Raw genomic sequence first — 13,992 nt, forward strand, 5'->3', positions numbered from 1 at the left:
GGTACCAAATTTGGTGATGTACATGTAACATGCACAAAATGTCTATTGATGCTTACCACTGTGAGGGCCACAGTGATATAACTGACCACACAAAACCCAGAAGGCAATGGTCTGTTGAGGAAGCAACAGCATCTACCTCATAAGGCAGTAGTTATTTTAAGAATGTGCTTAAGGACCACAGGTTTACATATAACTTCACTCAACATGAGTCTCATGTAGATCCAATGACTGTTCTTCTAAATTCATTTTGCTAAATTTTTATTCCAACTTTCCTTGTGCACATACAAAAAGTGAAGTTGTAGCTATTAAGATGTTGGTTGCATTAGCCAAACAAACAGTGTAATGATGCCAACCTTATATCAGTGTCCTCAGGTGCTTCAAAGAGAAGTTAAATTAATAATGACACATTTATTTCATCCAATGCATGAAATCAAAATAACAATTTTGGAACTGAATTCTGATGAAGACAAAACATCCAACAGCATCATAAACGCTGTTGTAATATAAACTTAAGATAAAATCCTAAGCCCCCTGCTGAATGAACAGATCCCTTCTTGGCCAAGAGGACCCCAGAAAAACCTTAAAACTGAGTCCCTGGCCATGATGGGATGATAGGTCAGACACGTCTTGTTATACCCTCTCCCTTTTATGGTTTAGACGCAACTGACCAACACTAATGTTAAAATAGAGACTGTAAGACTGACAGAATAGACTCTTTGTGGCAATAAGACATGAAATTATAAACAGGACCTAAGGCCATGCCAAGTAAGGGTTAAGGAGGATGGGTTGGGGTGGGAGCTTTATGCTAAGGAGGTTGGCTAAGTATGTGTATGCAACAGGTTACAGGAGGCGCTATGAATATTCATGAAGGTGGTCTTGACGTGTGCATATTGAACAAACATGCATATATTACTATGCTGTAACTGTCTCAAGGTTTTTCTTTTTCTCTAGCAGCTAAACAAGCACTGGTCTTAAGATAATATTAAAACAACTACAGCTCATCTAGCTCACAGACCCTGACTAACTGTTTCCCCAGTCATAACTACAGCTTTAATTGGACAACAGACTGATTTTAGCATGTTTCTCCTGATAAGATCACCCACCATGGACTGGTTCTGGCTGGTTTACAGAGGCTGTACACTTGCATGCTTACGTGTCCTGAAAAGATCTTTTGTGTATAGGACCTAATTGTAATACATTTAAATGTTAAGTCTCAGCCCGGCGTGGTGGCTCACTCCTGTAATCCCAGCACTTTGGGAGGCCAAGGCAGGCAGATCACTTGAGGTCAGGATTTCAAGACCAGCCTGGCCAACATGGTGAAACCCTGTTTCTACTAAAAATACAAAACTTAACCAGGCATGGTGACAGATGTCTGTAAACCCAGCTGAGAGGGGAGAATCACTTGAACCCAGGAGGAGGAGTTTGCAGTGAGCTGAGATTGCGCCATTGAACTCCAGCCTGGGAGATGGAGCAAGACTCTGTCTCAAAATAAAATAAAATAAATGTTAAGTATCCACCCCAAAGTGAACATGGGTCATATATGCATGTTTTTCAATATGCATGCGTCAAGACCTCCTTCATGAATATTCACAGCTCCTCCTGTAACCTGTTGAATACATATACTTTGCCAACCTCGTTAGCATAAAGCTCCTACCCAACCCTTCCTCATTCCAAGTACTACCTATCTCTGGTCTTGGCTGGAGGCTGTGTTTTCCAGCCTGAGGGATGGCCATTTTGCAGGCCGTAACTTTTTATAAGAAATAAAGTCTCCTCTCCTCTAAATTTATAAATTGTGTGTTTTCTAAAGATAACAGTAAGTTCAGTAACTAAGTTTAATGCTGAACATAAAATGACTTGGGTTTTTTTTCAGGGATAATAGGAACACAAATTTTAGCAGAGAAAGAATGTGTTAAAAATAATGTTCTTAATTAAGAAACTTACGGAGCAAAAATATCCTTGGGATTGGTTATAGTGCACATGTAATTGATAATTGCATCCATGCATCCAAACAAGCTGTAACACTATATCTATCAAATATATAGATATTCTGTTTGCTATGCTCATGCATGCAATCACAGCAATTTGGGAGGCTGAGACAGGAGGATTGCTTGAGCCTAAGAGTTCGAGACCAGGCTGAGCATACAGTGAGATCCCCATCACTACAGGAAATTTAAAAATTAGCTGAGCATAGTGGCATGTGCCCGTTGTACCAGATACTCATGAGTCTGAGATAGCAGGATTGCTTGAGCCCGGGAGGTTGAGGCTGCAAGAATTTGTCATTGTGCCACTGCACTCTGGCCTGGAAAACAGAGTAAGACTCTACTTTAATTTTTTTTTTTTTTTTTTTTTTTGCTGGGCTCAGTGGCTCACACTTGTAATCCCAGCACTTTGGGAGGCTGAGGCGGGCGGATCACCTGAGCTCGGGAGTTCGAGACCAGCCTGGTCAACTTGGTGGAGCCCCATCTCTACTAAAAATATAAAAATTAGTCAGGCGTGGTGGCGTGTGCCTGTAGTCCCAAGTACTCGAAGCTGGGAGGCAGAGGTTGCAGTGAGCCAAGATGGCTCCACTGCACTTCAGTCTGGGCGACTCCATCTCAAAAAAAAAAAAAAAAAAAAAAAATTTAAACAGAGTTTTTGAAGGGCTCCTTTGACAGTGCACCTAGGTGTCCTAAATTGGTACTGACCTTTTTTTTTTTTTTTTTTTTTTTTTTTTTTACAAACATTGGGTTATTTTGTTGAACATCAGTAGGTAATATTTAACCAAAATATTCAATAAATAGAGTGCCTAAAAAACTTTGGCTTTTGAAGCTTTTAGCAAATTGCAGTTATTAAAAACAAAGCCTGAAAAACAGAAAGGCATCAAAATGTATCCCTAAATAAAGGACTGAAACAAACTAGAGCTGTAATGGTGAACAACGAGAAAACATGATTTAATTGTGAAATTCTATAATTGTGCTTTGGAATATGTTAACTTGAGAGAAAGCATTTGACACGTTGATAGTGCTCTTATTTTTTTTTTTAGTTGGATACATTTAATTTGATAATATTTCAATTAGACAGATTTATATTCTGTACCTGAATGGAATGAAATTGAGAAGGCCTATGATTTTCAGCATCCACATTTGGCAAAATTTTCAAAAGAAACATAGAGACAGCTTTTTAAATGAGTTCTGTCTTGTGAAAATATTCGTTGAAGAATGACGTTTTCAATAGAGAGTTTCTGTAAGAATATTTGAGATGAAATAATTACCCATTTTAATTTTTTAAAGTGTAATTGTGAGTCTGGGGGAGGTAGCTCACACCTGTAATCTCAGCACTTTGAGAGACAAAGGTGTGAGGATCAGTTGAGGCCAGGAATTTGAGACCAGCCTGGGCAACATAAAGAAACCCTGTCTCTACAGCAACAACAACAACATATTATAAAACAAAAGTAGGCAGGCATGGTGGCACACACCTGTAGCTCTAGCTACTCAGGAGGCTGAGGCATGAAGATTGCTTGAGCATAGGAGTTTGAGGTTGCTATGAGCCATGATTACACCACTGCACTTTGGCCTTGGTGACAGAACAAGACTCCATCTCAAAAAAAAAAAAAAAAAAAAAAGAAGTAATTATGACTAAGTATGCTATGGTTAAGATGTATACCATTTATTGAACTTGAGGTACAGGTACTCACCTCAATACTATGTCAGCACCTGCAGACACAATATTTTCTAAATTAAAAATACTATGGCTTACAGATACAAGATAATTGAAGGTATTAACAATTTCAAATTTCTTAACCATAAAATAAAAATTTTTCTTTTTTTTTAAAGACAAATTTTCACTATGTTGCTCAGACTGGTCTCAAACTCCTGGGCTCAAGTGATTAGCCCTCCTGGGTCTCCCAAAGTGTTGGGATTACAGGCATGAGCCACCTCACTCAGCCTAAAATGCAAGCTTAAAAACGATTGCAGACCATTTTATTTTAAAGTTTAAAAATAACAAAATCAGCCGAGCATGGTGGCTCATACCTGTAATCCCAGCACTTTGGGAGGTGGAGGCAGGCGGATCAGTTGAGGCCAGGAGTTCAAGGCCAGCTTGGCCAACATGGTGAAACCCCATCTCTCTTAAAAATACAAAAATTAGCTGGGCGTGGTGGCAGGCACCTGTAATCCCAGCTACTCGGAAGGCCGAGGAAGGAGAACTGCTCGAACAGGGGAGGCAGAGGTTGCTGTGAGCAGACATCGCACCAATGCACTTTAGCCTGGGCGACAGAGCGAGATTTTGTTTCAAAAAATACAATAAAATAAAAATAACAAAATCATATTGAAACAATACCTTCTTCACAAAAATACCAGTGATGCATTATAAGGCAGGACTAAGAAACTGATCAGACTATGTGAATATGTACCAATAATAATTGCTCCTGCTATTTGAAAATTTTTAGTAATCAGTATAAATAACATTTTGCTTTAATATACACAGATGGATGTTATCTTTGTTTTTTAAATAAAGCATTTTACTTTTGACAATGGTTTTTGCACACCAATAAAATCAATTTTTGGTACAAAATAAATATTTCAGAAAAGTTATATAGTTGGTTTCAGAGCTCTCTTCACTCAAAAGTGTATCAGCTTGGACAAGAAGTTATGTGGTCTCCTTAACTATAGCATAGTTAGCATATTAGCTTTTGCAGCAGACAGCCTGGATTTCAATCCCAGTTCTAACACATAGTAGTTTTGTGACTTTAAGTAAGCTATTCAATCACTCTCATACTAAATTTCCTCATCTTTTTTTTGAGACAGAGTCTCACTCTGTCGCCCAGGTTGGAGTGCAATGGGGCGATCTCTGCTCACTGCAACCTCCGCCTCCTGGGTTCAAGCAATTCTGCCTCAGCCTCCCAAGTAGCTGGGACTAAAGGTGTGCACCAGCACCACCATGTCCGGCTAATTTTTGTTTGTTTGTTTTGTTTTTGAGACAGAGTCCCGCTGTGTTGCCCAGGCTGGAGTGCAGTGGTGTGATCTCGGCTCACTGCAAACTCCACCTCCCGGGTTCAAGCAATTCTGCCTCAGCCTCCAAAATAGCTGGGATTATGGGCGTGTGCCACCACACCCAGTTAATTTTTTTTTTTTTAGTAGACACAGGGTTTCACCATGTTGGCCAAGCTGATTTTGAACTCCTAACCTCAAGTGATCCGCTTGCCTCAGCCTCCCAAAGTGCTAGGATTAAAGGACTGAGCCACTGCACCCGGTCATAATTTTTGTATTTTTAATAGAGACGGGGTTTCACCATGTTGGCCAGGCTGGTCTCCAACTCCTGACCTCAGGTGATCGGCCTGCCTCGGCCTCAAGTTTCCTCATCTTTAAAATGGTGATGGTAATAACATAAATTCTCTCAGTGGTTTGTTGCAAGGATGAAATGAAATAATGTGTATAAGGCACTTGGTACAGTGCCTTGGAATGTTGCACTCTCAGTAAACATGAACTATTATCATTGCTGTTGTTATTACAATTAAGAGGCTATATTCATGATTATTGTTAGATTTTCCTTACCATTGACTTGGTGTCCTAACAGCAGATTGGTTGCCTGGACTTGTCTTTTTCTAGCAAAGGGATCCAGTGATCAGGAAGATTTGCCAAATTAAATGGTGGCATAGACCAGCATTGTCTCGTCTTGTCTTTTTTCTTTCTTTCTTTCTTTTTTTTTTTTTTTTTGAGACAGAGTCTTGCTCTGTCACCCAGGCTGGAGTGCAGTGGCACAATCTCAGCTCACTGCAACCTCCGCCTCCCAGGTTCAAGCAATTCTCCCGCCTCAGCCGCCTGAGTAGCTGGGATTACAGGTGTGCACCACCACGCCTGGCTAATTTTTGTCTTTTTAGTAGAGACGGGGTTTTGCCATGTTGGCCAGACTTAGACCAGCATTTTAAAATTATTTTTTCTCAGAATACTGCAAGAATACTACAACATTGAAAGAATACTGCATTATTGCAGAATCCTGCAAGGTGCTCTGTCAGCAAAAGGTTCTGCTGTCAACTGGTGTTGGGAAGCTATAGACATGTGTTGTAAATTCATGATACGTATTTAGCACTGTAAAATCTCTCCAAAGTCCTGCAATAAACACTTATATTTTGCTTAACCCTCATTTTCCAAATTTATTTGATAATGTAGCCTCTCCTTCCCTCTCTTTTGTATGTATGTGATGCCTTCAACATAATAGAGAGTATTCTACAAAACATTTTGCGAAACATGAATCTAATACAACATTTTCATTTTAAAAATGAGAGGCTCAACTGAGAGAAGGACTTTCCCAAGGCCACACAGTAATAGTGGATATGTAGACCTAGATGCCAGGGCTCCAAATCCTTGTGCTTTTTCTTTTAGGGAAGTCTCTTTGTATGTAATAATCTTTGTGCATGGATACATTAATGTGGGCTGTATATTGATAAGTAGGTGTGTGATACCTCCGACATTTCAAGGACAAGGACATTTTATAATAGCCAGAGGGTTTTTTTTTTTTTTTTTTTTTTTTTTTTTTTGAGTGGAGTCTGGCTCTGTCACCCAGGCTGGAGTGCAGGGGCGCGATCTCGGCTCACTGCAACCTCCGCCTCCCGGGTTCAAGCGATTCTCCTGCCTCAGTCTCCTGATTAGCTGGGATTACAGGCGTGCACTACCACGCCCCGCTTATTTTTGTATTTTTAGTAGAGGCGGGGTTTCACCATGTTGCCCAGGCTGGTCTCGAATTCCTAACCTCAGGTGATCCCCTACCTCGGCCTCCCAAAGTGCTGGGACTACAGGCGTGAGCCACCGCGCCCGGCCGGTTTTTTTTTTTTTTTTTTCAATTATGAAACCTACCGTTTTAACAACCTCCTCGCTCTCTGGGACTGAAAGTTTCCGCTCATAGGCAATAGGCAGCCACCACAGACCACAGTAATGGAAAATGGTCTCTTGAACTGACACCAGATGAATGCCAGAGGGCGCTCTTTCCTAAACGGTACTAATTTAGAGTCTCTAAGCAGGAAGGCACAAAACCAACAAGTTTCAAGGAGACAGAGGAAGAGAGAAAACACTGTCTCTGGAGGAAGTATAGTAATGTTTAAGATATAAAGCCATGGACGAGAAGTTAGAAAAGAAAGGGAGACTGAATAGCACTGTATCAATATATAAAACAGTTTTATAATAAACAAAACTAAGATTATAGGCCAGGCGCGGTGGCTCAGTTCTGTAATCCCAGCATTTTGGGAGGCCGAGGCGGGAGGATCACTTGAAGCTAGGATTTCTAGATCAGCCTGGGCAACATGGCAAAATACTGTCTCTATCAAAAATACAAAAATTAGCCGGGCGTGGTAGCGCATGCCTGTAATTCCAGCTACTTGGGAGGTTGAGGCAGGAGAATCGCTTGAACCCAGAAGGCGGAGATTGCAGTAAGCTGAGATCGCGCCACTGCACTCCAAACTGGGCGACAGAGCAAGACCCTGTCACAAAAACAAACAAGCAAAAAAAAAAAAAAAAAAAAAAGTTAAGATTATAAACAAAAAAGTAAATGCAAAAAAGTTTTTAATGCATAGGAATGATAAAAAGCCAACATGAAATTATACATGTAATTGCATATTATAAATAATTATAATTAAATAAGTATGTAATTGATTTTATATTATAATTATATAATATATGCACACATACGTATAACCTGTCTATGAAATCTGTGAAACCACCAAGTCTTCAACAGCCAAAATGTCAAGTTCATATTTAGAGGAAATAATATAGAAATAATTGCTAAGGACGCCATCTCTAAAAAATAAAAAAGAACAGAAATTCCTGATACTTATTGAGCACATACTATGTATTTGGTACCTTATGTCCACTTTTAACACTTAAGTTTATGAGGTAGCTATTATTAGAATATCGTCCTCATTTTTCTGGGTTTTTTTTCAACAGGGTCTTTGTCGCCCAGACTGGAGTGCAGTGGCGTGATCATGGTTCATTGCAATCTCGAACTCCTGAGCTCAAGCAATCCTCTTGCCTCAGCCTCCTGAGTAGCTCGGACTAGAGGCATGTGCCGCTATACCTGGCTAATTTAAAAAAAGAAATTTTAGAGCTGGGGTCTTGCTATGTTGCCCAGACTGGTCTGAAACCCCTGGCCTCAAGTAATCTCCCCATCTCAGCCTCCCAAAGTGCTGGGATTATAGGTGTGAGCCACCATGCCTGGCCTTGTCCTCATTTTACACATGAGGAAACCGAGGCTTAAAGGCTTAAGTAACTTGTCCAAGTTCACAGTGCTAAGTGAAAGAGATAGCTGAGACTTCAAGGTCTTCCTCCAGAGGACCCAACTATTCCCTGCTTCTTTCCCATGCCTTATAAAGCTCTGTGTGGCCTGGTTTCCACTTACCTCTCCAGCCTTCCTCATCTCTCAGCTCTCTGAAAAGACCATGTTCCCTGCCTAGGACCCACTTCCCTCCATCTTTGCCTGACTCAATGTTACCCGTCCTACTGGCTCAGCTTAGACGTCACTTCCTTCAGGAAGTCTTCTCTGTTCTCCAATCCTGGATTAGGTGACCTTTCTTTGTGGGTGTTCGGCTCTCCATCATCTCACCACACTGCATGGCAGCTGTCCACTTCCTGATCTGTGTCCTCTGTTAGACTGGGAGTTTGGGGAGAGCAGAGACTAGATTTGGCTTGCTCCCAACTGCGTTTCCCAATCCTGACACAATGCCTGCCACATAGTAAGTTCTCTATACACAGAGACTCCTCTGCTTAAAACATTTCTTAGAGAACCACATGTGAAGAGCAAATGTCATCAACTCTGCCACCAGCAGATGGTTATTGGCTGTCATTTTGGTCTCTGGTATTGGTGGTTCATCAGGCATGTTTGCTGTGATTTTGCTTATGTTTGAGTAGTTTAATGAATGTTATTAATATATTATATACCTGATACAAATAAAGAGTGTTGAAAGTCCCAGTAAGAAGTGACATAGGGTTACAATAGAAATGAAATTAGAGCCGGGTACAAAGGCTCAGGCCTGTAATCCCAGCAGGTTGGGAAGCCGAGGTGGGAGGATTGCTTAAACCCAGGAGTTTGAGACCAGCCTGAGCAACATAATGAGACCCCATCTCTGTGAAACATTTTTTAAAAAATTAGCTGGGCATAGGCCGGGTGCAGGGCCTCACACCTGTAATCCCAGCACTTTGGGAGGCCAAGGCGGGTGGATCACGAGGTCAGGAGTTTGAGACCAGCCTGGCCAACATAATGAAACCCCATCTCTACTAAAAGTACAAAAATTAGCCAGGCATGGTGGCACGCGCCTGTAGTCCCAGCTACTCAGGAGGCTGAGGCAGGAGAATTGCTTGAAACCGGGAGGTGGAGGTTGCAGTGAACCGAGATCATGCCACTACACTCCAGCCTGGGAGACAGAGAGAAACTCCGTCTCAAAAAAAAAAAAAAAAAAAAAAATTAGCTGGGCATGATGGCTACTTGAGAGGCTGAGGTGGGAGGATCACTTGAGCCCAGGAGGTTGAGGCTACAGTGAGTCATGTTTATGACACTGCACTCCAGCCTGGGTGACAAGGTGAGGCCCTGTCTCTAAGAAAGAAAGAAAAGAAAGAGAGAGAGAAAGAAAGAAAAGAAAGAAAGAAAGAGAGAGAGAGAGAGAGAGAGAGAGAGAGAAAGAAAGAAAGAAAGAAAGAAAGAAAGAAAGAAAAGAAAGAAAAGAAAGAAAGAAGAAAGAAAAGAAAGGAAAGAAAGAAAGAAAGAAAGAAAGAAAGAAAGAAAGAAAGAAAGAAAGAAAGAAAGAAAGAAAGAAAGAAAGAAAGAAAGAAAGAAAGGAGGGAGGGAGGGAGGGAGGGAGGGAAGGAAGGAAGGAAGGAAAGAAAATTAGAAATAAATAAATATGAAAATTATCAGGATTGTACAAAATATATATGAATAGTTAAGAGTAGTAAACATTCTGATGGACAAACACTAAATCATGCAGCGTGTGAAGAAAGCTGCGTCAATGAAGGTCAAAAAACATCTATAAGAACCGTATATTTTGACCGGGGAAATGCGTGTCTTAGGCTAATTCCCAGAGCACTCATTTTTGGCTGGTCAAGGTGGAGTTAGAGGTCTCTGTACACTTTTCAAAAGTATTGTTTTAATCCTTTATGACACAGGATGTCCCTGAGTTTCTCTGAAATCTATTATTGTGATATCTTGAATTTAAAGATGTTATGGCAAAGAGCTAAAATAATCAATGTTTATGAAGGAGGGTCACATCCTAAAAAATAAAACAAAAAACAACACAGAGAATTTCTCCTACTGTGTATCCCCTTACCCCATTTCTATAGGATTTTGGAAGGTATTATCTAGATTTCGCAAGGTATTACCATCTCCTGAATGCCTATTACAGGTCAGGCACTTTTTTTTTTTTTTTTTTTTTTTTTTTTTTTTTTTTTTTTGAGATGAAGTTTCGCTCTGTCACCCGGGCTGCAGTGCAGTGGCGTGATCTTGCCTCACTGCAACCTCCCCGCCTTTGGGTTCAAGCCATTCTCTTGCCTCAGCCTCCCAAGTAGCTGAGATAACAGGCAAGCACCACCATGTCCGGCTAATTTTTGTATTTTTAGTAGAGACAGGGTTTCGCCACGTTGACCAGGCTGGTCTTGAACTCCTGGCCTCAGGTGATCCGCCCACCTCGCCTCTGAGAGTGCTGGGATTACAGGTGTGAGCCACCGTGCCTGGCCTAGGTCGGGCACTTCTAAACATTTTTTTTCATTTCATTCACACATCCCTGTGAGACAGATACTATCTCATTCTACAGATTGGGAAACTAGGGCCCTGAAAAGTTAAGTAACTTTCCCACGGAAACTAGGGAAGTGTTTATGTTGGAATTGGAAGGATCCAATATGCTCCTTACAGTCCACCAGCCTTCCTCTATTATCTAATTTCATTCTCACAACAATCATGTGAATGAAGTTAAGAAAATTATTCCCCCACCTCTCAGATGAAAACAGTGAAACCCAGGAATGTTCAGTTTCACTATGCAGGGAGTAGAAATAGACGTGAATTCACATCTTGTGTCCCTAGGTCCAGTGCTCTCTCCAGGTCACCATAACTTTATTTCTTCACTGGTTGGTTAAAGGCTAGTGGTTGGAGCTTTTCCAGGGATCAGTCCTTCTTAGTGGCTGTGGAGTATGTGCCTGAGGTAGGGAGGGACTGGCCTGCTCTGTTGTTGGGAAAAGGGAAGGAACAGCAGATACCCCACTAGAAGAAATGTTAGAGGATGTCCTTCATGATAACAGATTAAAATCTGGATCTACACAAAGAAATGAAGAGCACTGGATATGGTAACTACATGGGTAAAATGCACAAGATTTTTTTTTCTTATAATTTAAATCAATAGTGGTATGGTTTGAATGTGCTTCATTAAAAATTCATGGTGAAATTTAATCTCCACTGTGGTGGTATTAAGAGGTGGGGTTTTGGGGGAAATGATTAAGTCACGAGGGCTTTGGCCTCATGAACGGATTAGTGCCATATAAAAGGTCTGGGATGGGAGAGGTGGCTCACACCTGTAATCCCAGCACTTTGGGAGGCCGAGGCTGGTGAATCACTTGACTCCAGGAATTTGAGACCAGCCTAGCCAACATGGCGAAACCCCGTCTCTACAAAAAATAGAAAAATTAGCCAGGCATGGTGGCGTGCACCTGTGGTCCCAGTTACTCAGGAAGCTGCAGCAGGGGGATCTCTGGAGCCTGGGAGGTTGAGGCTGCAGTGAGCCGTGATAGTGCCACTGCACTCTAGCCTCGGTGACAGAGTGAGACCCTGCTTCCAAAACTAACAAACGGCCGGGCGCGGTGGCTCAAGCCTGTAATCCCAGCACTTTGGGAGGCCGAGACGGGCGGATCACGAGGTCAGGAGATCGAGACCATCCTGGCTAACACGGTGAAACCCCGTCTCTACTAAAAATACAAAAAAAAAAAAAAAAAAAAAAAAAAAAAAAAAACACTAGCCGGGCGAGGTGGCGGGCGCCTGTAGTCCCAGCTACTTGGGAGGCTGAGGCAGGAGAATGGCGTAAACCCGGGAGGCGGAGCTTGCAGTGAGCTGAGATCTGGCCACTGCACTCCAGCCTGGGCGACAGAGCGAGACTCCGTCTCAACAAAAAACAAACAAACAAACAAACAAAAAAAAACAAAAAACAAAACTAACAAACAAAAAGAAGGTGGACTGTGATAGGTTAAAGATGTATTACTATAAAACCTAAAGCAACCACTAAAATAACGAAACAAAGAGTTATATTTAATAAGCCAACAAAGGCAATAAAATAGAATCGTTAAAATGCTCAATTCATATTAATTTATCACTTTTTCCTTTTCCTTTTTTTGTGGAGGTTTTCTGGAAAACCAGAAAACCTGCTAGACAAATTCTAAAAGAGCTGTAACACTGACTTTTTCCTTTTTTGAATCATGCTTTTGCCCTAAACCCCATAGATTTTCTCCTATATTTTTTCTGAAAGTGTTACAGTTTTACATTTTATATCTAAGTCTGTGGCCCACTTTGAGTTATTTTTTGTATATGGTATGAGATTTAGATTGAAGTTCATTTTGTTTTGCTTACGGTTGTCCAATTGTGCCAACACCATTTGTTAAAAAGGCTATCGTTCCTCCATTGATTTGCTTTTGTATGTTTGTCAAAAATCAGTTGGAATAGCAAACTATATGTTATATGTACTTTGCCATAATAAAATAAGAAAAAAACAAACAGATGGGTTCTTTCTTCTGTTGCATTGATCTGTATGTCTATATTTCCACCAATATCACACGGTCTTTATTACTGTAACTATATATTAGGGCTTAATATCAAATACAGTAATTCCTCCCACTTTATTCTTCTTTTTCAAGAATAAGCTTGTCTATTTCTACAAAAAGCCTTGCTGGGATTTGGATAGGAATTGCATTGCATCTATAGATCAGTTTGGGAAGAATTGCTATCTTTACTATGTTGTGTATTCTAATCCATAAGTATGCTATGGCACTCCGTTTATTTCAGTCTTCTTTGATCTCTTTCGTTAGTATTTTGTAATTTTCACCATACAGATCCTGTATGTGTTTTGTTAAGTTTGTATCTAAGTATGTACTGTTCTTCGGAACAATTATAACTGGTATAGTGTTTTTCATTTTGGTTTCCACATGCTCTCTGTTAACATATAGAAATGCATTTGGCCTTTGCACGTTAATCTTGAATCCTGCAACCTTTCAAGCTCACCTATTAGTTGTAGAGGATTTTTTGTTGTTTATTTGCTTGGTAGATTTATTAGGCTTTTCTGTGTAGAAAAGCATGCCATCTTCAGGTAAGGACAGATTTATTCTTCCTTTCTAATCGGTATTCCTTTTATTTCTTTTTCTTGTCTTATTGTGTTGTGTTTCCAGTACTATGTTGAATGAGTACTGAGAGTGAATATCCATGTCTGGTTTCTAAACAGGTGGAATCCAGTTACTGTTTCACCATGAACTGTGATGTTAGTTGTATGGTTTTTGTAGATACCTTTTATCAAGTTAAGGTAGTTCCCCTATCATGCTAACTTGCTGATTTTTTTTTTGTTTAATATAAATGGGTGTTGGATTTTGTCAAATGTTTTCTCTGTATCAATGAATATGATAACATGATTTTCTTTCTTGAGCCTATTGATATGGTGAATTACATAGGTTTTTGAGTATTGAACCACCCTTGAATACAGGCATACCTTGTTTTACTGTGCTTTGCAGATATTGTGTTTTTTACAAATTCAAGGTTTGTAGCAACCCTTGAGCAAGTCTATCAGTACCATTTTTCCAACAGCATGTGGTCACTTTGTGACTCTATGATAGCATGTTTTAACAATAAAGTATTTTTAAAAGTATGTACATTGTTTTTTAGACATAATGCTATTGCACATTTAATAGACTACAGTATGGTATAAACATAAGCATTTTATATGCACTTTTTCCTTTTTTGTGAAGGTTTTCTAGAAAGCCTGCTAGACAAATTCTAAAAGCTGTAACACTG

General features: G+C 40.3%; 1 non-coding gene and 1 pseudogene across 1 annotated transcript; both read right to left on the bottom strand.

The window, feature by feature from the left end:
• Window positions 1–12,333: 12,333 nt before the first annotated feature.
• LOC115898867 lies at window positions 12,334–12,393 on the bottom strand. The gene has a single exon (XR_004058523.1). It is a non-coding gene; the product is annotated as a U7 small nuclear RNA (small nuclear RNA).
• Window positions 12,394–13,942: 1,549 nt separating this feature from the next.
• LOC115898874 lies at window positions 13,943–13,992 on the bottom strand (annotated as a pseudogene).

This window comes from Rhinopithecus roxellana, chromosome 7, assembly GCF_007565055.1.
Source record: "Rhinopithecus roxellana isolate Shanxi Qingling chromosome 7, ASM756505v1, whole genome shotgun sequence".
NCBI lineage: Eukaryota > Metazoa > Chordata > Mammalia > Primates > Cercopithecidae > Rhinopithecus > Rhinopithecus roxellana.